The sequence below is a fragment of the Mytilus galloprovincialis genome, chromosome 5 (genome assembly GCF_965363235.1).
Source record: "Mytilus galloprovincialis chromosome 5, xbMytGall1.hap1.1, whole genome shotgun sequence".
Classification (NCBI taxonomy): Eukaryota; Metazoa; Mollusca; class Bivalvia; order Mytilida; family Mytilidae; genus Mytilus; species Mytilus galloprovincialis.
This window is the reverse complement of record NC_134842.1, coordinates 10,144,450-10,169,911: the sequence shown is the minus strand read 5'-3', so window position 1 is coordinate 10,169,911 and position 25,462 is coordinate 10,144,450. Positions and strand designations below refer to the sequence as shown.

General features: G+C 31.6%; 2 long non-coding RNA genes across 2 annotated transcripts; both read left to right on the top strand.

Annotated features, from left to right (window-relative positions):
- The first annotated feature begins 4,221 nt into the window (after positions 1–4,221).
- On the top strand, positions 4,222–8,607 carry LOC143075115 (uncharacterized). The gene is made up of 3 exons (XR_012978233.1): positions 4,222–4,428; positions 6,583–6,794; positions 8,021–8,607. It is a non-coding gene; the product is annotated as an uncharacterized LOC143075115 (long non-coding RNA).
- Positions 8,608–14,068: 5,461 nt separating this feature from the next.
- On the top strand, positions 14,069–19,044 carry LOC143075114 (uncharacterized). The gene is made up of 3 exons (XR_012978232.1): positions 14,069–14,901; positions 17,100–17,312; positions 18,521–19,044. It is a non-coding gene; the product is annotated as an uncharacterized LOC143075114 (long non-coding RNA).
- The last annotated feature ends 6,418 nt before the right edge of the window (positions 19,045–25,462 follow it).

The window sequence follows — 25,462 nt, the reverse complement described above, 5'->3', positions numbered from 1 at the left end:
ACCCGGACTTTGGTATGAAACCCGGACCCGGACTGGCCGCCGGACTCGGACTTAATGCCGGACCCGGACTGTGGATTTTTTACCACTTTGATTTTTCGTCGGAAACATTAATAAAAGACGTTTACCCGATAATCAACATATTAATATTAGGTGAGTCCGGACTGTGACCTGATATAACCCCGGACCAGGAGTATACAGATTGTATATAAATATACTAAATTATTTGTTTAATTGAAAGATTTTTTTTCCCTTTTTGCTTTTTACTTTTCATTTATTCATTTCTCTATTTCTTTAGTTATTCGATTGTCATCGGAAAAATCAATAAACGACACTTAAGCGGCGTTCAACAATGTAATACACATTCTTGAACAGGTGAGTCCGGACTGTGACCTGACATGACCCCGGACTAGCTTGAAGTTTACTATACCTGCGTGTATTGCATTACGACGACTAACTGTATGTAAACTGTTTATTGTCGTAAAGTATATTGACGGGACATTTGATCAAGCATGTAATACATAAGAAATTTATAAGATATTTATCCGACATTTAACGAAAAATATAATAGTAATAGGCGAGTCCGGATGGTGACCTGAAGTAACCCCGGACTAGGTGTATTCGCAAACTATAGACATCGATAGAGATATAAAAACTTCACAAATTATTTGATGAGACGAACTTATTCCATTTTATTCATTCAACTTTTTCCTTATTGGATTGTCGGCGGAAAAATTAATAAAAGACGTGTACCCGAGAATCAACAAATTAAAATTAGGCGAGTCCGGACTGTGACCTGATATAACCCCGGACCAGGAGTATACGGATTGTATATAAATATACTAAATTATTTGTTTAATTGAAAGATTTTTTTTCCCTTTTTGCTTTTTACTTTTCCTTTATTCATTCTCTATTTCTTTAGTTATTCGATTGTCATCGGAAAAATCAATAAACGACACTTAAGCGGCGTTCAACAATGTAATACACATTCTTGAACAGGTGAGTCCGGACTGTGACCTGACATGACCCCGGACTAGCTTGAAGTTTACTATACCTGCGTGTATTGCATTACGACGACTAACTGTATGTAAACTGTTTATTGTCGTAAAGTATATTGACGGGACATTTGATCAAGCATGTAATACATAAGAAATTTATAAGATATTTATCCGACATTTAACGAAAAATATAATTGTAATAGGCGAGTCCGGATGGTGACCTGAAGTAACCAGGAGTATACGGATTGTATACAAATATACAAAAATATTGACGGATGGGATCCATAAACAGTTCATTGTAATTATTGTAGAATGCCTCTGCTCCATTAGTTGTACATCTTTCGGTAGATGGGATTTTAGCACTTACGGATGGTGAAACCAGAGACATATATACATATATATATATGTCTCTGGTGAAACCAACGCACTATCATCAAATATTTGTTTATCGTTATTATGTATGATACAAATGTGTCACAAGTAAACTGGTGCAAATAATTTCCGAATATTGGCGCAATTGATATATTTGTAAGAAAAAATGGCGCAAATGATACCCTTGAAAAACATTAACTGACACAAAAGGACTACTGCCAACTTTAGTCAGTCGTTTTTAAACTGTTTTTTTTTCTTTCTAAGTCTGAGACTACTATAATAGTATAGTAGTCTCAGTTCTAAGTTTATGATTCAAATACATGTATGGGATTATAAATAAGATTATTTTTTTAAATCATTTCATAGTTCAACAGTTTTCAAAATATCATTTTGTTCATAACACTTTTATGTAATATATTTGTCTATGATTCGGTCTTTCCCTAATTTGATTATCAGTAAGACTAACGGAATTATTGCCAGAGTTATTGTGAGGTGACATGACCAGGTATTCTAGTGATTTCCTGTCGGACTTTAAAACACATAATTACGTACACAATTACGTAATGCGTGTTCATGCATCGCGTCACTGCTGCCCATATAAACTACTGTCACGGTATATATCCGCAGTATATGGGGCCGGTTATACAGGTCTGATTAATTTTCATAATTATTATACATGTAATGCATCTTGTTTATTTCTGCCAAAATTAACTTCCTTCTGAATAATTTTAATAAAAAACGGAAAAAATAATTCTAAGAAAATCCACTTTCTCCATATAATTTATAAAAAAATATTTCCATGTTTTTAAAGTCATTTGTAAACATTCATACTGTATGTATGATTTTTTTTAAAAAGTAATTGCACAACTGTAAATTGAAGATACAGAATCATTGCAAGGCTAACTTGCATACTTGTCTTCTCTTCTAGACTATACAAGAGTATTAAAGAGCAAAATTTGATTATCTTATTATTATAATGTACTGTGTTACAGTTCATAAAAAATTATCTTCCTTCTCCTGATTAAAAAAAGAAAAGGTGATTCTAAGAAAATTCATAATTATTACCCAGTCCGGGTCCGGCATTCAGTCCGGGTCCGGGTCCGGGTTTCATACCAAAGTCCGGGTCCGGAGTCCGGTCCGGTCCGGGTTTCAGTGCGTACCCGTTATTTGGGATTTTAGAATACGTCACGGATGACCGATGATTATATTCAATACCAATCATCATTTGAATTTTGTCAATTGATCTTTAATGATTAGGTCTGATTGGTGATGGCAGAGAATGTGTCTCTGTTGATGGTTATAAACACATAGAAGTAAACTTTACAAAAAAAAGTTTACTTGGGAAAAAAATATAAAATTATATGGATATACTAAATAAATTTTTCTTTGGTATGTAATAATTGAAGACATTTAGAAATATAAAAAATCTTCACATAGTTGGGAAATTTTCTATTCAAGTTATATCATTTAAAAACGTTTAGAAATATAAATCTTTTTCGATGTACAATTTGGCCCGCTTGGAGATCTTAATAATTGTTTGTCTACTTTCGTCTATTTATATTGCTGAAATTCTTTAATCAAGGATTTGTACAAACCCTTGCTATAATATAATGAATCTCGTCGCCAATATCACCATAATTACTTAAAGAACAGATACAATCTTATCCTAAATAGTTTGCCATCTAACAATTCAAAAAGAAATTTTGAGTCGAATCTGAAGTACCAAATCTTTAAAAAGAATCACCTTTTTTTTTGTAACAGTATAGACGTCGAAAATTAAACTGTATATATATATATATATATTCTTTTTTCAAAACTCCTGAAATAATTTAAAATTATCTTTAGAGAGCTTTCATATGCAAATCTTTGTAGAAGTATGTGAGCGTATTACCCCCCTTTTTTTTCCTCTATAAAATTTATTTGTAAACGATTTTGTGTCTTAATTTGTGTTTGCTAATTGACTGCGGTTCATGCTGTCAAAGGTCAAAAATGTCTCCTTGTGTTTAAGTTATTGATAAAAAAATTATTTAAAGCCGCCAGAAGAATAATTCATTTCCTGAACTTAAATACATTTATCGGTAAATAAAGACAATTTGCCTAAAACATTCTCTCATATATTTAAACAATTGTAAAATAATTAAATAATTAATTCAACGACTTTCTTTTACTTTTTACTTTTCTTCTTCAGTTTTTTTTTACCCATTGCTCTTCATTTATTCGAATAATAATTACTGATCACAAATTTTTCGGATGCTTTTTATCCTATTTTCGTATCGAACTTACATGTTAGCAGTTGAACGGAATTAAGTACATTTTTCAGGAATTTACAACTTAAATTTTCAACAACAAAATTCCACACTTTTTTACTTGGATTTTTTTTTTCTGTTTTGAAGGCGCCACCAGTGACCCCGTAGCACACATAACACCTCACATGGCGTATTCACGATGTTGAGGTATTGACATACAATCACATTTATCAATATACAGCAAGTAGGTAATTTGGTGTTGAATGCCAGTAGGTCAGAATTTGTTAATTGAATTTTACCTGTAAAAGGGTCATTAGCTGTCAAATTCATGTTCATCGATTTTAATCAAATTCACATAAACGTGTGGTGTTGAATTGTTTATTAAAATTCCACGCACAATCTTGGCTGATATGCATAAATTAAACCATTATTTCATGAACCTGCATGAAATATTGACTTATCACAGAACTAAAAAAATAAACCACCGAAAGTCCACATAAGAGAGTATAGAGAATAACGGGCAAAGAAAAAAAAAAGGAATAAAGAATAGTGAAAGAAAGAGAATAATGGTAAAAAGTGTAAGTCATTAAAAATATAGCTTAAAAAAAGGAAGCCTCTTGCATCAATTTGAGGAATTTTATACCCAAGGTTAATTTTACAGCGGCTTATTTTATTTTGGATTAAAAATAAACACAATTGACAAGTTTCCTTCCCCTGCATTTTCGATCGCACATGTAAATAGCAAGTTGGTCTCAAATAAGACACTGATACATTACAACACTTGCCGTCAGTATTTGAAAATATTAATTAAGAAGGTATAGAAAATTAATTCACGCACACTATTATCCACCACAGGCCTAAATCGTTAGTCCGCAAACAACGAGGGTGATAAAAAAAACCAGCACTTTGAACACAGCCACCGGCATGCTATGAATTTGAAAGCTTTCAAAATTAGTAGCTATCAATTTCTACCCATAGAAAACTTTTGTCCTTCTTTATCAAAAATGAAAAATGTTGATATTAATGGTATAAAGGTTAAATCAATTTATTCATATATTTGACCGTCGGACTAGAATTACAGGGGCGGATCCAGCCATTTTAAAAAGGGGGGGGGGGGTTCCTAACCCAGGACAAAGGGGGGTTCCAATTACATGTCCCCATTCAAATGCATTGATCGTCCAAAAAAAAGGGGGGGTTCCAACCCCCGGAACCCCCCCTCTGGATCCGCGCCTGAATTAATTGGGGAATTTAAACCAATTCCTATTGTAAGTGATAAAACTATTAAAATTTATATCAGATCATATCAGGGTGATTGAAATGAGGAAGGGGGGGTGGTGATTAGGTATTTTAGGGGGAAGAAAGAAGGGAGGGTGAGTCCCTCGGGGGTAATCCCCACCCCCTTCAATTTGAGAATATGCTATTATCTTGTAAACGGTTTAGATCTCCACCCCTAAACCATATATATTCTTGAATGGGACAATAAAACGAATCAATTTAAATTAAAGGGAAGTCCCTGGGGGTCACCCCACCCCGTTCAATTAGAGAATGTGCTTTTATCTTGTAAACGGTTTAGATCCCCACCCCTAAACCATATATATTCTTGAATGGGATTATAAAACAAATCAATTAAAATTAAAGGTTAGTCCCTGGGGGTCACCCATCCCTGTTCAATTTGAGAATGTGCTATTATCTTGTAAAAGGTCCAGATCCCCACCCCTAAACCATATATATTCTTGAATAGGACGATAAAACAAATCAATTAAAATTAAAAGGAAGTCCCTGGGGGTCACCCCATCCCGTTCAATTTGAGAATGCGCTATTATCTTGTAAACGGTCAAGATCCCCACACCTAAACCATATATATTCTTGTATGGAACAATAAAACATATCAAATGAAATATAGGAAGAGTCCATGGGGGGGGGGGGGGGTAACCCCCACCCTCACATGTTTGAAAAACTTTTAAATGGTTGAGATCCCCAGTGGTTAAGTGAAAAAAATTCCGGATCACAGGGGGAGGATTCTAGGGGTTGGAAGTTCAACTTGGAACCCCCCTTTTTTTTGGACAATCAATGCATTTGAATGGGAACATAAAGTTGGAACCACCCCTCCTAAATTTTGGGTTGGGAACAGGGAACCCCCTTTATAAAATGGCTGGATCCATCCAGGCATACCATCTAGCTAGCTATTAAGGCTTTAAAAATATGAAATAAATCAAACAAGGAAATTAAAGGTGTAGGCAAATGTTTTGAATTTAAAAAAAGCCTTTATTAACAATGTTAAATTTTGTGTGCATTTATTTTTGCTTATTTTCAATAACAAATAAATAATGGACAGAATTGTGTGATTGATTATTGTAATTTACGAAAAATCTGCATACATGTTATAAAATGGGAAGTAGAAACTGGGAATTTGTGAAAGAGACAACAACACGACACAACCAAAGAGCAGACAACGACCGAAGGTCACCTATGGGTCTTCAATGCAGCGAGGAAATTTTGGCACTGGTCTTCAGCTCATAAATATGTCTCAGAAATGAGAATGATATACAGCTCTTATTTGCAAATAATAAAAACCTCACAATATGTTCTGAATATCAGAATATACAGTATTGCAAGATACTCTCATATTGTACACATGGAGCTGAGAAACTGTAAAATTAATCATGCTAATTTAACATTTAGGTCCGCGGAATCAATCTTAATATGCATATTGTTGTACAAAGGAATATAAGTATGCAAAAGACATATATATATATGGTCTTCAAAAATAAGAGTATCAATGCTATTAATTTATGACAAGATCTTAATCAAGTAATCATTTTGGTTTGTTTAAATATTTTGGAGGTTAGTATGACCTCCTTTTTTGTGATGATGTTTTCCTTTTAAGCTGGGAAAAATTGTTTGTATCAACAAAAATAAAAACACAAAGTTAATCTAGAATTATGTTTTTATCATTTTTTTATGTTTAGATCATGTAGATTGTCAGCAAGATGAAAAGAAAAAAAAATATGCAGCTCAAAAGTCAAAATGTGGATAAGCTGAGGTTCAAGGTCCTACTTTTGCAGATTTTCATATTTTGCATGAATGAATTTAAAGTTTATACCATGGACAGCAGAGAAAGAAAAAAAAACTTTTCAATTTTCCTGATTCTGAAGAATAAATGTAAAACATCTTGTTTTTGGTAAGTTTTATGCTCTGTTTTAATAGTGTTTGTGCATTCATCTGTCCAGTCCTTCCTCTAAATTGTATCCTCTTTAATTTTTTGGTGACTGTTTGCCATGAATTTCAGTAAGTAGCCTGTGGATTTACATATATATACTCAAAATTTAGTACTAATATTAAGGGATTTTAGCATGACATCCTGTCGAATGCTTGTTAATCATGTTTATGTTCCAGAACATATGAGTATTTAGACTACGCGTACAGTCTGCCCAATTTTAAGAAGTTGGTCAAGTTTATTAGAAACAAATATACATTACAGATCAACATAACTGAAATCTTTAATAGATTAATACAAAAAGTTTAATTGCAGTAGAAATAAAAATACATGTTTGGTTGAGCTCTGGTATTAGACAGTACAAGTACCGGGTATACTCAAATGGTCTGATTGTATGCATATGGTCAGACTGTAAGAGTATACTTATATGTTTCGGACCGTAAACGTACGGTCCAAATACTTATATGGTCTGGAACATTTATACATGTCTTAAAATAAGTATCTGACAAACACGTTGGTGTTTGTGAACTTGGTAATAAGTTATTCGATAGAAATATAATGTTTTCAGATTATAAAAATAAAAAATATCCCATATTTACTTTTAATAAAGAAGATTATTGATGTATGTATAACTGTAAAATGAGACAGCAAGCCAACAACACAAAAAATAAGAATAAAACAATATATTTTTTTTGTATCAATGTTATAACTTCCAATATGTCCGAAGATTTCAAGGTATTTTTATATTGAAATAAAACACAAATTGAACTCTGTCAGAACTTCAAAAGCTTAAAGATATATTGTTTCTGTTGTCTGCATTTTGTATAATATATTGAAAATTCTAGTGAATAATGGAATATGTTCTTATAATTGCCTAAAGTTTTAACATTGATCTTTATATATATATGATATATATAACTTGGGAAAATACCCAAATGTTATAAAGAAGAATAAATTAATTGATTGTTATATACCGGTAGTATTAGAATAGAAAGATGTGGTATATTCTAATTTGACAACTCTCCATCAGAGACCAAAGGATGTAAGAGGGTAGCAACTGATGACACTGGACAACCTTTAACAATCAGTAAAATCCATACTGCATAGTATTTTTATTAAAAATCATATTATTGCTACATGTATGCAAAATATTTTATATAATACTTCAGATTTTATTGGTTCTTTTTCAGAAGGATTGAAATTCATTACCTAGAATAAATGGAGAAAACATAGAAACAAGACCAGAATAAATTCAAAGACAAAAGTTGGATCAGCTATTATTTTCATCACTCAGTCAATGATTTGAAGTTCTTTTAAATACCAAAAGATATTGAAACCACAATAATGTCAATGTTCTGTGCTGAATGACCAAAAAGTGGACTATAAGATCACACAATGCTGGAGGATAAGAAACTATTAATGTTTTGTGTGAAGGGATTTTGTGAAAAAAATAGATTTACTTAAATGGCTACTGTAAATTCAAGAATTATTGTGAGGGTTTATATTTGCAAAAATTGCAACACAGTTGTAAACGCAATAATTCAAACTCCCATTTAGAAATATTTTATATGAATTAAACTGATCACAAAATCGTAAAAAATTAAAATCTCATTTTAGTCTTAAATGACAAAAATCCAATAATAAATGCACACAATTTCTGAATTTACAGTACTAGTATGTTCAGCCTTATATTAGAGTTTTTCATTGATTTCAAATGGTAAATAATAGTGTTTCAAGAAAGTTTTCTATAATTCATAAATAAACATATATTGATACTTACATTATCTACTTTGTTGTTTAAAAGTTTAGTTTTGAACAGTCATAGAACAATATGTTGAATTAACATTTCCAAAGAAAAAAGATAGTCAATTAAAAAGATTCATCTTATAGCAATTTACTACCAAATAGAATACATTGTAACATACACATTACTGTATATTTATATCTATCTATTTATAATTTGAATCCCATAGGATTTTATTTTGTCCCATGGGATATTAAAAATCCCATGGGATAATAATAATCCCATGGGACAACAAATATCCCATGGGACTACAATTATCCCATGGGACCAAAAAAAATCCCATGGGATTTAACCAAAATCCCATGGGATAATGGTAAATCCCATGGGATTTTGCCCTGTCCCATGGGATATTGAAAATCCCATGTTTTTATAAATCAAATAGCAAAATAAATATAATAGTAACAGTAGAAAACTAATGAAATTATTGAATCCCATGTAATTCCGCACATTTTGGTTATATACATGACACTGTAGCTCTTATTTGAGGCGGCGGCGGATTTGCAAATGAGTGTTTTGCAAATTTAAAGTGTCCAGTGTTTCTAAATGCTTTGGTTTCATAGTTATAAGCCAAAAACTGCATTTTACCCCTATGTTCTATTTTTAGCCTTGGCGGCCATCTTGGTTGGTTGACCAGGTCACGCCACACATTTTTTAAACAAGATACTTCAAAGATGATTGTGGCCAAGTTTGGATTAATTTGGCCCAGTAGTTTCAGAGGAGAAGATTTTTGTAAAAGATTACTTTAATTTACGAAAAAGGTTAAAAATTGAGTATAAAGGGCAATAACTCCTAAACGGGTCAACTGACCATTTTTGTCATGTTGACTTATTTATAGATCTTACTTTGTTGAACATTATTGCTGTTTACAGTTTATCTCTATCTATAATAATATTCAAGATAATAACCAAAAATAGCAAAATTTCCTCAAAATTACCAATTCAGGGGCAGCAACCCAACAACCGATTGACCGATTCATCTGAAAATTTCAGGGCAGATAGATCTTGACCTGATAAACATTTTTACCCCGTCAGATTTGTTCTAAATGCTTTGGTTTTTGAGTTATAAGCCAAAAACTGCATTTTACCCCTATGTTCTATTTTTAGCGGAGGCGGCCATCTTGGTTGGTTGACCGGGTCACACCACACATTTTTTAAACTAGATACCCCAATGATGATTGTGGTCAAGTTTGGTTCAATTTGGCCCAGTAGTTTCAGAGGAGAAGATTTTTGTAAAAGTTAACGATCACAGACGTTGACGCCGACGGACGCCAAGTGATGAGAAAAGCTCACTTGGCCCTTTGGGCCAGGTGAGCTAAAAATGGGGACACCATTCAATCACACTCACAATCCGCCTTTGAAAGAAGCATATATATACATTTTTGTAACGCTACTTTTAAAGTCACAGGACAAAAAGTCACGGTCAACAAGTCACAGACAAAAAGTCACAATTCAGTTTAGAGATTATTTTTCTTTGAACAAGAAAACACTTTTTTTTTGTATTTTTCTTGAAGTTTTATTTAAGAAGCAACTTAGTAATTAAAATTTATTCAATAAATATCAATAATAATCAAATAATTGTTATGAAAACAAAATTTCAAAGTGGCTTGGTACTTAAATGGCTTCAATTTGCCAATAAATATGGCCCCATAAATATATCCTTTGCAAGATTAAAATCTAATACATTTCCATTTATCGTGTTTATCAAGCTCTATGAGCAATTTCCTTAAATTAAAAATGAATATATGTAATAAAAAGAAAATATTTCAAGATCTTTTTCATATATATTCAAACCAATTGTCAACAATTTGTTTGTGACTTTTTGTCCTATCAAATTTGTGACTTCATGTACTGTGACTTTTTGTCCTGCGACTTTCTGTCCGTTTACCTTCCATCTAAATCAGTAAACTGAATAATTGTTTTTTGCAGTAGTCCGGGTAACGAGTCGATATCTGTTATTTATCATGCAAATTGCGAGTCAACACTTACACACTTTTTTTCAGAATGTCAGCTAAAAACAAAGAATCACTGGTGATGGGGGAGTGTAACCGATGAAATGATCCTGAATCAGATAAGATTTTCCAAGTATTACGGAGTCGGAGAACCTCTTTATTTGATCACACTTACCGGGAGATTTAATAATGAGGCTACTAAAAACATTTCATTTTCCCATGTTCGCTGTTTTTCGCTATAATTATTTAAAGCTGAATAAAGCTATTTGAAAAATACATTAATTTGTGTTTTTTACTGCTACAAGATATTTGAATAAAATCACGTGAAAAAAATGCTAATTACGCACCAGTTGCTGAGCAGAGAATCATTTAAAGCCAGGAACAGTATATACTAACTGTAAGAATAAAAATTCCCTGTAAAAAGGCAGTCAAATCTTAACAGAACTGTAACTTAATGATACATGTATATCAAGTTCCAACACCTCACCCAGCACCCTGGCCCAGCACACTGAGTTAGCAAACTGGTGTGTGTCAGTCTTATAATATATAACTGTGTAGGTTCATATCGTTAGATTTATCGTTTGTTTGGATATTTGTAGGATCGTTGTAAAATTATATATCTTGAACTTTGTTAAAATACTATTTTAAATTGTTCAATTCGTTATATTTCATAATTTTGTCAAAGTGTACTTTTTAAAGTTTTAAATTTTAAAGATATAAAAAATGAATATATATAAATTTATCGCTATTTTGTGCATTTTTCTTTTGATCTTTTTTTGTGATAATTTTCATATCATGCTTCTCGCTTGAGATGGAAAATTATCGCTAGAAACTAAGGAGACCACGTGGCGTTGCTAACGAAATTGACATGGAATTGACAACGTCGTCATAGGTAAAATAGCGATAAACAGATTATCATTGGTCATCTCAACTCGATTGCTTTTCTCACTTTCGCTGTACCAGCTCAAGCGAGAAAATCAATCTCGTTGAGATGATCAACGATAATCTATAAATATCTATTCCATTTTGATTTGAGGGAAATCTGTTTGAACTGTAATGACATGGTCAGTCAACTGATTTGTTGCAAAGCTGATTACAGGTAATTATAACATACAGCAATTTTCCATTACGACAGTGCGTGTACTCTCCGGTGTGTATAAAGTAAAGTTTCTAGAGAACATCCTGGAGGCCCCTCATGGGGGGGGTCCTAGTAATCACATAATCACCATTTTTTTGCCAATATAATCACATAATCATTAAATATTTGCTTATCTTTAGTAATCAAATAATCATAAACTAAAAATACAGTCCTAGGTAATCAAATAATCATGAAATATTTGGCTTAATAATCAAATAATCATTAAAAAAACGGCCAAGTAATCACATAATCAAAAACACCATGAGGGCCCTCATCCTGTCTACGTGTAATACAGATTGATGACATTACACAAAATTTCTTTTGTTAAATGTGCTTAGGTATCTATGTCTATTCCCTATTTCAACACCACAAATTTTTAGAAGAAAAAAAATCAAAAAATCAATTATATGAAATAAAGAAGAAAAGTAGCTAATATCAACTTCAGTAACTAGTAACTAGTAACTGCGCATTGAGTAATCATAATTTCAATATTGCATAAACCAACAAATGGAAGTTTTTAACGACCTTGACTGGCTATACAGCCCTTGCACGGTCGGTAATGAACCAACCCTTGACAAAACGTATACATGTAGGCCTATGTAAAAGTGTTTAAAAAGACCAATTCCTATTGGTTATATTTCACACTAGGACCTTAGATAACTAGAACTAAGCAGTGGTTGATCCAGAAATTTTCATAAGCGGGGACCCATTGACTGCCTAAGAGGGGGTCCCTGCCAGTCATGCTTCAGTGATTCCCTATATAATCTCCCATTTTCCAAGATTAGTGTGTGGGGGTGGGGCTGGAAAAAAACCTAAATCCGCCTCTGCTAATTGGGAAGTCATTTTGTCTGATACACACATATAAATACCTATAATGTACAAAATGTTTCAAATATATGCATAAATAATAATGGTACGTCTAAAAACCATTAAGGATCTCCTCGGTGCACGCAAGACATAAAAAGTCACTTAGGACATGTATTTTAGTGTTGAGGGTATTCATTCGATTCATAACTTATTTCTTAATCTTGTAATTTTTGTTTTGATAAAATTTGAGACATACATACATGTATTGAGACATATAATATACATGTATTATATGTCTCTGATAAAATAAAACCAACTTTAAAGAAGTTATTTAAGTTTGAATCGGCTGTCACCTGTGTTTTGCATTGGGATGCCAAAACATTAATGTTATTTACAAAAATGCCAAAACCTGCAAATATATTTTAGGCAAAAAGAGACATTTATAAATCGATGATTTTTTACACTAAATGTTTTTATAATTTGTTATAGAAATATTAATAAGTACATGTACATAGTTTTATCAGAGACATATAATATAATTGTATTATATGTCTCTGGTTTTATCAAGGATTTGTATAGTAACTATACACATCCTTGGTTTTATAAAGTCCTTCATTGCTTCAACCCCTTGGTGAAATTTAAATGGCGAGACGATAATTAATAAACTATCTATCTATCGACATGCGCCGTTATTTAGGATTTTAGAATACGTCACGGATGACCGATGATCATTTTCAATACCAATCATCATTTGAATTTTGTCAATTGATCTTTAATGATTAGGACTGATTGGTGATGGCAAAGAATGTGTTTCTGTTGATGGTTATAAACACATAGAAGTAAACTTGACAAAAAAAGTTTACTTGGAAAAAAATATAAAATTATATGAATATGCTAAATAAATTTTTCTTTGGTATGTAATAATCGAAGACGTTTAGAAATATAAAGAATCTTCACATAGTTGGGAAATTTTCTATTCAAGTTATATCATTTAAAAATGTTTAGAAATATAGATCTTTTTCGATGTACAATTTGGCCCGCTTGGAGATCTTAATAATTGTTTGCCTACTTTCGTCTATTTATATTGCTGAAATTCTTTAATAAAAAACTTGTACAAGCCCTTGCTATAATATAATGAAACTCGTCGCCAATATCACCATAAATACTTAAAGAACAGATACAATCTTATCCTAAATAGTTTGCCATCTAACAATTTAAAAAGAAATTTTGAGTCGAAACTGAAGTACCAAATCTTGAAAAAGAATCACCTTTTTTTGTAACAGTATAGACGTCGAAAATTAAACTCTATATATATATTCTTTTTTCAAAACTCCTGAAATAATTTAAAATTATCTTTAGACAGCTTTCATATGCAAATCTTTTTAGAAGTATGTGAGCGTATTACCCCCCCCCCTTTTTTTCCCTTCTATAAAATTTATTTGTAAACGATTTTGTGTCTTAATTTGTGTTTGCTAATTAACTGTTATGTAACATGCCGACTATGAATAAAGCTTTGAATTGAATTGAACTGCGGTTCATGCTGTCAAAAGTAAAAAATGTCTCCTTGTGTATAAGTTATTGATAAAAAAATATTTGAAGCCGCCAGAAGAATAAATCATTTCCTGAACTTAAATACATTTATTTGTAAATAAAGACAATTTGCCTAAAACATTCTCTCATATATTTAAACAATTGTAAAATAATTAATTCAACGACTTTCTTTTACTTTTTACTTTTCTTCTTCAGTTTTTTTTTTTACCCATTGCTCTTCAATTACTGATCACAAATTTTTCGGATGCTATTTATCCTATTTTCGTATCGAACTTACATGTTAGCAGTTGAACGGAATTAAGTACATTTTTCAGGAATTTACCACTTAAATTTTCAACAACAAAATTCCACACTTTTTTACTTGAATTTTTTTTTCTGTTTTGAAGGCGCCACCAGTGACCCCGTAGCACACATAACCAACACCTCACATGGCGTATTCACGATGTTGAGGTATTGACCTACAGTCACATTTATCAATATACAGCAAGTAGGTAATTTGGTGTTGAATGCCAGTAGGTCAGAATTTGTTAATTGAATTTTACCTGTAAAAGGGTCACTAGCTGTCAAATTCATGTTCATCGATATTAATCAAATTCACATAACATGTGGTGTTGAATTGTTTATTAAAATTCCACGCACAATCTTGGCTGATATGCATAAAACCATTATTTCATGAACCTGCATGAAATATTGACTTATCACAGAACTAAAAAAATAAACCACCGAAAGTCCACATAAGAGATCATAAGAGGGTATAGAGAATAACGGGCAAAGAAAAAAAGGAATAAAGAATAGTGAAAGAAAGAGAATAATGGTAAAAAGTGTAAGTCATTAAAAATATAGCTTAAAAAAAAAGAAGCCTCTTGCATCAATTTGAGGAATTAACCCAAGATTAATTTTACGGCGGCTTATTTTATTTTGGATTAAAAATAAACACAATTGACAAGTTTCCTTCCCCTGCATTTTCGATCGCACATGTAAATAGCACGTTGGTCTCAAATAAGACACTCATACATTACAACACTTGCCGTCAGTATTTGAAAATATCAATTAAGAAGGTATAGAAAATTAATGCACGCACACTATTATCCACCACAGGCCTAAATCGTTAGTCCGCAAACAACGAGGGTGATAAAAAAAACCCAGCACTTTGAACACAGCCACCGGCATGCTATGAATTTGAAAGCTTCCCAAATTAGTAACTATCAAGTTAGTTTATTAACCATCTAGAAAACTTTTGTCCTTCTTTATCAAAAATGAAATTTAAATCAATTTATTCATATATTTGACCGACTAGAATTAATTGGGGAATTTAAACCAATTTCTATTGTAAGTGATAAAACTATCAGATCATATCAGGGTGATTGAAATGAGGAAAAAGGGGGGGGGGTGGTGGTGATGAGATATTTTGGGGGGAAGAAAGAAGGGAGGGTGAGTCCACCCCCTTCAATTTGAGAATATGCTATTATCTTGTAAACGGTTTAGATCCCCACCCCTAAACCATATATATTCTTGAATGGGACAATAAAATGAATCAATTAAAATTAAAGGGAAGTCCCTGGGGGGTCACCCCACCCCATTCAATTTGAGAATGTGCTATTATCTTGTAAACGGTTTAGATCCCCACCCCTAAACAATATATATTCTTGAATGGGACTATAAAACAAATCAATTAAAATTAAAGGTTAGTCACTGGGGGTCACCCATCCTCGTTCAATTTGAGAATGTGCTATTATCTTGTAAACGGTCCAGATCCCCACCCCTAAACCATATATATTCTTCAATGGGACGATAAAACAAATCAATTAAAATTAAAAAGAAGTCCCTGGAGGTCACCCCGTCCCGTTCAATTTGAGAATGTGCTATTATCTTGTAAACGGTCAAGATCCCCACCCCTAAACCATATATATTCTTGTATGGAACAATAAAACACATCAAATGAAATATAGGGAGAGTCCATGGGGGGGGGTCACCCCCACCCTCACATGTTTGAAAAACTTTTAAATGGTTGAGATCCCCAGTGGTTAAGTGAAAAAAATTCCGGATCACAGGGGGAGGATTCTAGGGGTTGGTAGTTCAACTTGGAACCCCTCCTTTTTTTTTTGACACTCAATGCATTTGAATGGGAACACATAGTTGGAACCACCCCTCCTAAATCTTGGGTTGGGAACAGGGAACCCCCTTTATAAAATGGCTGGATCCATCCAGGCATACCATCTAGCTAGCTATTAAGGCTTTAAAAATATGAAATAAATTAAACAAGGAAATTAACGGTGTAGGCAACTGTTTTGAATTTTAAAAAAAGCCTTTATTAACAATGTTAAATTTTGTGTGCATTTATTTTTGCTTATTTTCAATAACAAATAAATAATGGACAGAATTGCGTGATTGATTATTGTAATTTACGAAAAAATCTGCATACATGTTATAAAATGGGAAGTAGAAACTGGGAATTTGTCAAAGAGACAACAACACAAGTGACAACCAAAGAGCAGACAACGACCGAAGGTCACCTATGGGTCTTCAATGCAGTGAGGAAATTTTGGCACTGGTGTCCAGCTCATAAATATGTCTCAGAAATGAGCATGATATACAGCTCTCATTTGCATTAATAAAAACCTCACAATATGTTCTGAATATCAGAATATACAGTATTGCAAGATACTCTCATGTTGTACACATGGAGCTGAGAAACTGTAAAATTAATCATGCTAATTTAACATTTAAGTCCTCGGAATCAATCTTAATATGCATACTGTTGTACAAAGGAATATAAGTATGCAAAAGACATATATATATGGTCTTCAAAAATAAGAGTATCAATGCTATTAATTTATGACAAGATCTTAATCAAGTAATTATTTTGGTTTGTTTAAATATTTAGGAGGTTAGTATGACCTCCTTTTTTGTGATGATGTTTTCCTTTTAAGCTGGGAAAAATTGTTTGTATCAACAAAAATAAAAACACAAAGTTAATCTAAAATTATGTTTTTATCATTTTTTTATGTTTAGATCATGTAGATCATGTAGATTGTCAGCAAGATGAAAAGAAGAAAAAAATATGCAGCTCAAAAGTCAAAATGTGGATAAGCTGAGGTTCAAGGTCCTACTTTTGCAGATTTTCATATTTTGCATGAATGAATTTAAAGTTTATACCATGGACAGCAGAGAAAGAAAAAAAAAACTTTCAATGTTCCTGCTTCTGAAGGATAAATGTAACACATCTTGTTTTTGGTAAGTTTTATGCTCTGTTTTAATAGTGTTGGTGCATTCATCTGTCCAGTCCTTCCTCTAAATTGTATCCTCTTTAATTTCAGTAAGTAGCCTGTGGATTTACATATATATACTCAAAATTTAGTACTAATATTAAGGGATTTTAGCATGACATCCTGTCGAATGCTTGTTAATCATGTTTATGTTCCAGAACATATGAGTATTTAGACTACGCGTACAGTCTGCCCAATTTTAAGAAGTTGGTCAAGTTTATTAGAAACAAATATACATTACAGATCAACATAACTGAAATCTTTAATAGATTAATACAAAAAGTTTAATTGCAGTAGAAATAAAAATACATGTTTGGTTGAGCTCTGGTATTAGACAGTACAAGTACCGGGTATACTCAAATGGTCTGATTGTATGCATATGGTCGGACTGGAAGAGTATACTTATATGTTTCGGACCATAAACGTACGGTCCAAATACTTATATGGTCTGAAACATTTATACATGTCTAAAAATAAGTATCTGACAAACACGTTGGTGTTTGTGAACTTGGTAATAAGTTATTCGATAGAAATATAATGTTTTCAGATTATAAAAATAAAAATATCCCATATTTACTTTTAATAAAGAAGAAGATTATTGATGTATGTATAACTGTAAAATGAGACAGCAAGCCAACAACACAAAAAATAAGTATGAAACAATATATTTTTTTGTATCAATGTTATAATCATGATAATTTCCAATATGTCCGAAGATTTCAAGGTATTTTTACATTGAAATAAAACACAAATTGAACTCTGTCAGAACTTCAAAAGCTTAAAGATATATTGTTTCTGTTGTCTGCATTTTGTATAATATATTGAAATTCTAGTGAATAATTGAATATGTTATTATAATTGCCTAAAGTTTTAACATTGATCTTTATATATGATATAAATAACTTGGGAAAATACCCAAACGTTATAAAGAAGAATAAATTAATTGATTATTATATACCGGTAGTATTAGAATAGGAAGATGTGGTATATTGCTAATTTGACAACTCTCCATCAGAGACCAAAGGATGTAAGAGGTTAGAAACTGATGACATTGGACAACCTTTAACAATCAGTAAAATCCATACCGCATAGCTATTTTTATTAAAAATCATATTATTGCTACATGTATGCAAAACATTTTATATAATACTTCAGATTTTATTGGTTCTTTTTCAGAAGGATTGAAATTCATCATCTAGAATAAATGGAGAAAACATAGAAACAAGACCAGAATAAATTCAAAGACAAAAGTTGGATCAGCTATTATTTTCATCACTCAGTCAATGATTTGAAGTTCTTTTAAATACCAAAGATATTGAAACCACAATAATGTCAATGTTCTGTGCGCTGAATGACCAAAAAGTGGACTATAAGATCACACAATGCTGGATGATAAGAAACTATTAATGTTTTGTGTGGAGGGATATTGTGAAAAAAAATAGATTTACTTAAATAGCTACTGTAAATTCAAGAATTGTTGTGAGGGTTTATATTTGCAAAAATTGCAACACAGATGTAAACGCAATAATTTAAACTCCCATTTAGAAATATTTTATATGAATTAAACTGATCTCAAAATCGTAAAATATTAAAATCTCATATTAGTCTTAAATGACAAAAATCCAATAATAAATGCACGCAATAATTTCTGAATTTACAGTACTAGTATGTTCAGCCTTATATTAGAGTTTTTCATTGATTTTAAATGGTAAATAATAGTGTTTCAAGAAAGTATTCTATAATTCATAAATAAAGATATATTGATACTTACATTATCTACTTTGTTGTTTAAAAGTTTAGTTTTGAATAGTTATAGAACAATATGTTGAATTAACATTTCCAAAGAAAAAAGATATTCAATTAAAAAGATTCATCTTATAACAATTTACTACCAAATAGAATACATTGTAACATACACATTACTGTATATTTATATCTATATATTTATAATTTGAATCCCATAGGATTTTATTTTGTCCCATGGGATATTAAAAATCCCATGGGATAATAATAATCCCATGGGATTTTTTTTGTCCCATGGGACAACAAATATCCCATGGGACTACAATTATCCCATGGGACCAAAAAAAATCCCATGGGATTTAACCAAAATCCCATGGGATAATGGTAAATCCCATGGGATTTTGCCCTGTCCCATGGGATATTGAAAATCCCATGTTTTTATAAATCAAATAGAAAAATAAATATAATAGTAACAGTAGAAAACCAATGAAATTATTGAATCCCATGTAATTCCGCACATTTTGGTTATATTCATGACATTGTAGCTCTTATTTGAGGCGGCGGCGGATTTGCAAATGAGTGTTTTGCAAATTTAAAGTGTCCAGTGTTATAGGTCTGTTCTATGTGCCTTTGGAATTTCAACCAAAGATGAAGAACTGGATCATCACTGTATTGGACACCTAAACAACATAAGTGTCCCTACAGACATTTGTATAATGTTGGGTCTTCAAAGTACTCCGCAAAACCTCTTTCTAAATTATTAACACCTATTTTATTAGCAATCAAAGCCGTGCTTCAAAGTTATTGTGAAACTGCCTATTCTAGAGGTGGCTTGAATCAGATGTGGATACTAAAATATTCCAAAGATCTTTTCGAGAACATACAATCGAACGCTCTTTCATCTTGCAATAGTATTAAAACATTTGACTTTTCTACACTTTACACAAGACTTCCACATTCCAAACTAAAAGACAAATTAAAAGAGTTGGTATTGCTTTGTTTCGTAATTCATAAATAAGAATGGTCAACGTAGATACAAGTATCTTAACTGTCTTGGGGAGGGATAAATCCTACTTTGTAAAGTATTACTCTGATTCAAACAAAATATTCTCTGAAACTGACATTATCAAGATGTTTGATTGACAATATATTTTACGTTCGGAGGACGGGTTTTTCAACAATCTGTCGGCATTCCAATGGGAACCAATGGTGTCCTTCTTCTTGCCGACTTGTTTCTTTATTATTATGAGGCTGACTTCACTAAATAAATCAAATTTGGTGACTATGTTGAACGCATATATCCCATCGAACTAGCGATAATGATACAACAGATACAGTTAAGTCGGGCTCATATCTTGACTTACATCTAGAAATTGACAATGAGGGTCGGTTGAAAACAAAACTGTACGACAAAAGGGATGATTTCAGCTTACCAATTGTGAACTTTCCATTTCTAAGCAGCAACATTCTAGCAGCACCTGCATACGGGTAATATATCTCCCAATTGATACGATATTGCCGTGCATGTACTTTCTATCATGATTTTTTTTTATAGAGGGTTGCTGCTCACAAGGAAGCTATTTAACCACAAGGAAGCTATTCAACTAAGAGTTTCAAATGGTGAAGTTGTAATCATCCCTTTGTAAATTTTATGGACGCCATCACGAGTTGGTTGACCGTTATTGAATAACCGTTTAACAGATGATATCGGATATGTTCCTTACGTCGTACCTACTTTCCCCTTCCCTTTCATGAATGTAACCTACCGAATTAGACTATTAACCGGATTTGTTATAACATGAGCAACACGAAGGTTACCACATGTGGAGCAGGATCTGCTTACCCTTCCGGAGCACCTGAGATCATCCCCAGTTTTTGGTGGGGTTCCTGTTGCTTATTCTTTAGTTTTCTATGTTGTGCCTTGTGTACTATTGTTTGTTTGTTTGTCTGTTTGTCTTTTTCATTTTTATCCATACGGTTGTCAGTTTATTTTCAATTTATGACTTTGACTGCCCCTCTTCTATTAATTGTCATGATCATGTGAACAGAATGTGCTTAAGGAGGCTCGAGGGTATAAAATTTCAGAAAAAAAATAAACATTTGTTATTCATTTCAAATTTTATTTGTTACCTTTTGTAGTTGATACTTATTATATGGTACAAAAATCATTCAAAACAAACAATTTGTGTTGGCCCCAGATGACTTTTAAAGTGTAAACATCATTGAAAAAGTTCCAAATTATCTCCCTTTGGTGGAAAAATGCCATTTTTTGGCTTTAAAATTGAAATATCTTTTTTAACTCATCGGTGACCTATATTTTTTAATATAATTTCCATATAAGCTGTACTTGAACTAAATTATTGTAACATTTGAGCGATTTCTGTAATAATTTTTTTTTTTTTTCGATATTACCTTTATTTCTCCTATTACTTCAACAGAAAAAAAACACCTTCACCAAATTTAATGCTTCTTTCGAAGGCAGATTGTGAGCGCAAATGAACGGTGACCCCACTTTTTTATTTTATTTTTCTATAAACTATAAGATAAAGTTCATTCATAGAAAAATATAGAGAAATCCTATATAAATGATTTAGACCCGCGAACCCCCTTAAGTCAGCATTAGCTTGACACTAACTCAACACAAGAAATTAAAAAAAAAAAAAAGAATTTACAACATACACAATTCTTAGATCATATTGGTCAAATCAAGTCAGCTCTCCTTCCACGACTTCTGAAATTAGTTTGAAATTATAAAAGCTTCTGACTGCATGACAAAACACATTTTGACTGAAAGTTACACTTTAAACCTTTTTCTCAACAAGATGGCCCTAACAAGCTTCAACTAATTCACCAAATTCCATATTTTCTGATGCCTTCAGTACTGTTTTCCTAGCTAAAGTATTATATTTATTATATAATTAAAAAGAACAAAAATTAAACAGGCAATTCCTAAAGATTTCGTGCACATTTTGAAATCTTGCGGAAACCAGAATTTGCATCATGAAAATAAAATAAAGATATCAAATGACCTTGAGATCATTAATTTAAAAACCAAACAATCAAACCATCAAAGTTAAAATTCAAATATATTCGTACGATGTTAAATAAAGATGTATCTCCAAAATGTCAAATTAAGTGGGAGGAAATATTTGCAACAAATATACCTTGGGAAAATATATGGTCGGGATTAGAACATTTGAAAATTGAAAAAAAAGTAAAAGAATTTCAATGGAGATTCATACACAATATTTTATATACTGAAAAAATATTTAAAAAAAATGAAGATATCAAATGGAAAATGCCACATTTGTCAAAATGACAGTGATATAGAAACCCTGCAACACTTATTTTTCAGTTGTAGTACATTTTAAAAAATCTCAAACAAATACTTATCAAATCAAACATAGGAATTTTGTTGAAAAGGAAATTATATTAGGTAAAAACACAAGTGAATCAAAATATGATAATTTTTTAAATATAATTATCATATATTTTAAATGGACACTATGAAAAATTAGGAATTCAATAAAATTTGACAAAACGACTAAAGCACCGCAAATATATATTTATAAAATCTGGAAACAAAACTTTAAAAATAATCTGAAATTTGTTCTTCTTTTGAAAGGCGTTGACATCATTGATAAGACATAATTGGAGTCGGTTATAATGAAAATTAAGACAGTAAATATAGTATAAGCTTTCAGTCAAAGTACATTTTTATGGTTTATCTTATAAGAATATCAATTTTATCAATTTATACAAACATAAAAAAAAAGTTTTAGCTTATAGAGATCATGTTTATTGTAGTAAATGCACATCTTTTGTGTGAGTATCTAATTATTTACTTACTATTTTGAAATTAAATTAGATGCTTCTAACATATATTGATATATTTTTTACACTTGTTGTAAATCCAAGGTTAAAAGTGGACTACATTTTTATTGCCTTCTATTTTCCCTGGATAGATGGTTCATTTTGTAAACAGGGACCCTTGGCCTGTTCCTGGACAACAGACTTAAGGTAATTGTATACAGGAAATATTTAGGAATAGAACGTTTATATGTCTTTAAAAAAACGAACTAACCCTCACAGTATGTTATACAGTAAACAATTTAGTACTTTCTATTACAGGTTTATTGTTTTAGACAAGATGTAGTATGAAACTTCACACCAAAGAGGCTGCAGTGCTGGTTGAATATATAGGTCAGCACTGTAGCCAGTAATAAAAAATAAAATAAAAAAAGCAAGATTATAAGATTCTACTAGGAGGAGCCATCATGAGTCTAACAGCGGAAGAATCAAACTTCCTTAGATTTTACTTCCTGAATCTTAAAATTGCATCAAAGGCTGTCAAGGTATATTTTGATTCTGTTCATCCTCCATCTGGACTTGCCACTGAACTTGCTAATAGTAAAGCAAAGTTGACGAGACTTAGATTTATAACACAACTACAGCTACAGATATTAAAGTTCACAATTGGAAAGCTGAAATCATCTCTTTTGTCGTAAAGTTTTGTTTTCAACCGACCCTCATTGTCAATGCTAGATGTAAGTGCAGATATGAGGTTGACTTAACTGTATCTATTGTTTCCTTTATCTCTAGTTCGATAGGATAGATGCGTTCAACATAGTCACCAAATCTTGAATTATTTAGTGAAAGAACATGATCTATATAGCGGAAAGAAGAGTTAAAGGATATTGCTAACTTCTTATCTTTCTTATTGTTAATAAAAAAATCAAGCATCTTCATTATGTCAATGTCAGAGAATTTTTTGTTTGAATCAGAGTGACCCTTTACAAAGTAGGATTTATCCTTCCCTAAGACAAGATACTTGTACAACTGTATCTACGTTGGCCATTCTTTTAAATACTAGCTCTTTCAATTTGTCTTTTAGTTTGGAATGTGGAATACTTGTGTAAAGTGTAGAAAAATTAAATGTTTTAATACAATTACAAGATAAAAGATCAAATCACGATAGAAAATTGTGTGAAATAAAATTTAAAAAGAATTAAATATTAATAAATTTTCCAAAATCATTTACATTAAGTTTAGGCCAGAGACTAATATATGTCATGTCTCTGCATGTAGCAGCTTCCAACTACTTTTTTTAGCTTTTCCATTTTTTTATTACTATTACATTGAGTGTAACGGAAAAGCCACGATTTCGAAATAAGAGAGTTGGTAAGTGATTCTTGTTTGGTGCGCAAACTCAACACAATATGGTATTTAAACACACAAAACATAGATGTCTTCTGTTGTTACACAGAACAACATATTTATCTGAATTCTGATCAGTAGAAATATTTATATATTTCTGAACCTGCAGCCAATCGTTACAGTAACAGTAAATACTCTTATTCGAATTTCGGATCAATGTGTCTTTAATTTGTATGTACAAAGGCACCTAAGGCATTAAGCGAATTCGGATCAGAATACGAATGGTCTTTATTGTGCAATAATAATGCCTTTATATTTCTTTTTATAATTTCAAATATACATATTTTGAAAACATCAATATGAATAACACCAGTTATTATCCGAAAGCTGATAATAAAAAAAGTAAAAACACGGTTTTAAAGTTCGCTAAACCACTCACTTGTATGAAAGTCGCATAAAATTTCATCAAATTGACAACGATGTGTGAACAAAAATAATAGATACAATAGGTAAAAATGTCACAAACAGGGGTACAACAGCAGCAGGAACCAACTCACAAACTGGAGGGGGTCATCTCCATTGCTCCGGAATGGAAACAAATACTGCTTCAAGTGCGGTACACATCGTGTTGCTCATGTCATTAAAAATCAGTAAATAATCTAGTTCGGTAGGTCATATTCGTGAAAAAGATCATTCTTATATCGAATCCAATTAATCTTTCAGCTGTGTATCATATCAATGTACAGACAGTGCAATTAAAGTTAAAATTCAATTCCATTTAAAACACATTTAAAAAATAGTAAAATTAAAATGATAATAACAAAATTAAAAGGTTCTCAGTTTAAAAATTGAAAAAGATTTTTTTCCGAGCAACAATAACAAAAAATGATCACTTGGTATATATGTAGACATACAGAACCACTCGTCTATCAATATATGAAATATAGTCTTACTTATATCACGGACGGATCTATCAGATCTATCAAGTAATTAATGCTATCAACAGCTTTAGTATAACTATATCTCATCGATACTGGGAGCTTGTAAATGCATTCCTAAACTTCTAATGTAATAAGATATAATCTCAAAGGTTACAAAATATCATATTGAAATAAAATATATATATTGCAAATCTAACATGTTTAGTTAATGTTCAAATGCTGTTTAATGTAGATACGTATTTATTTTGTAGATATACGCATTTTAGGTCATCTTGTC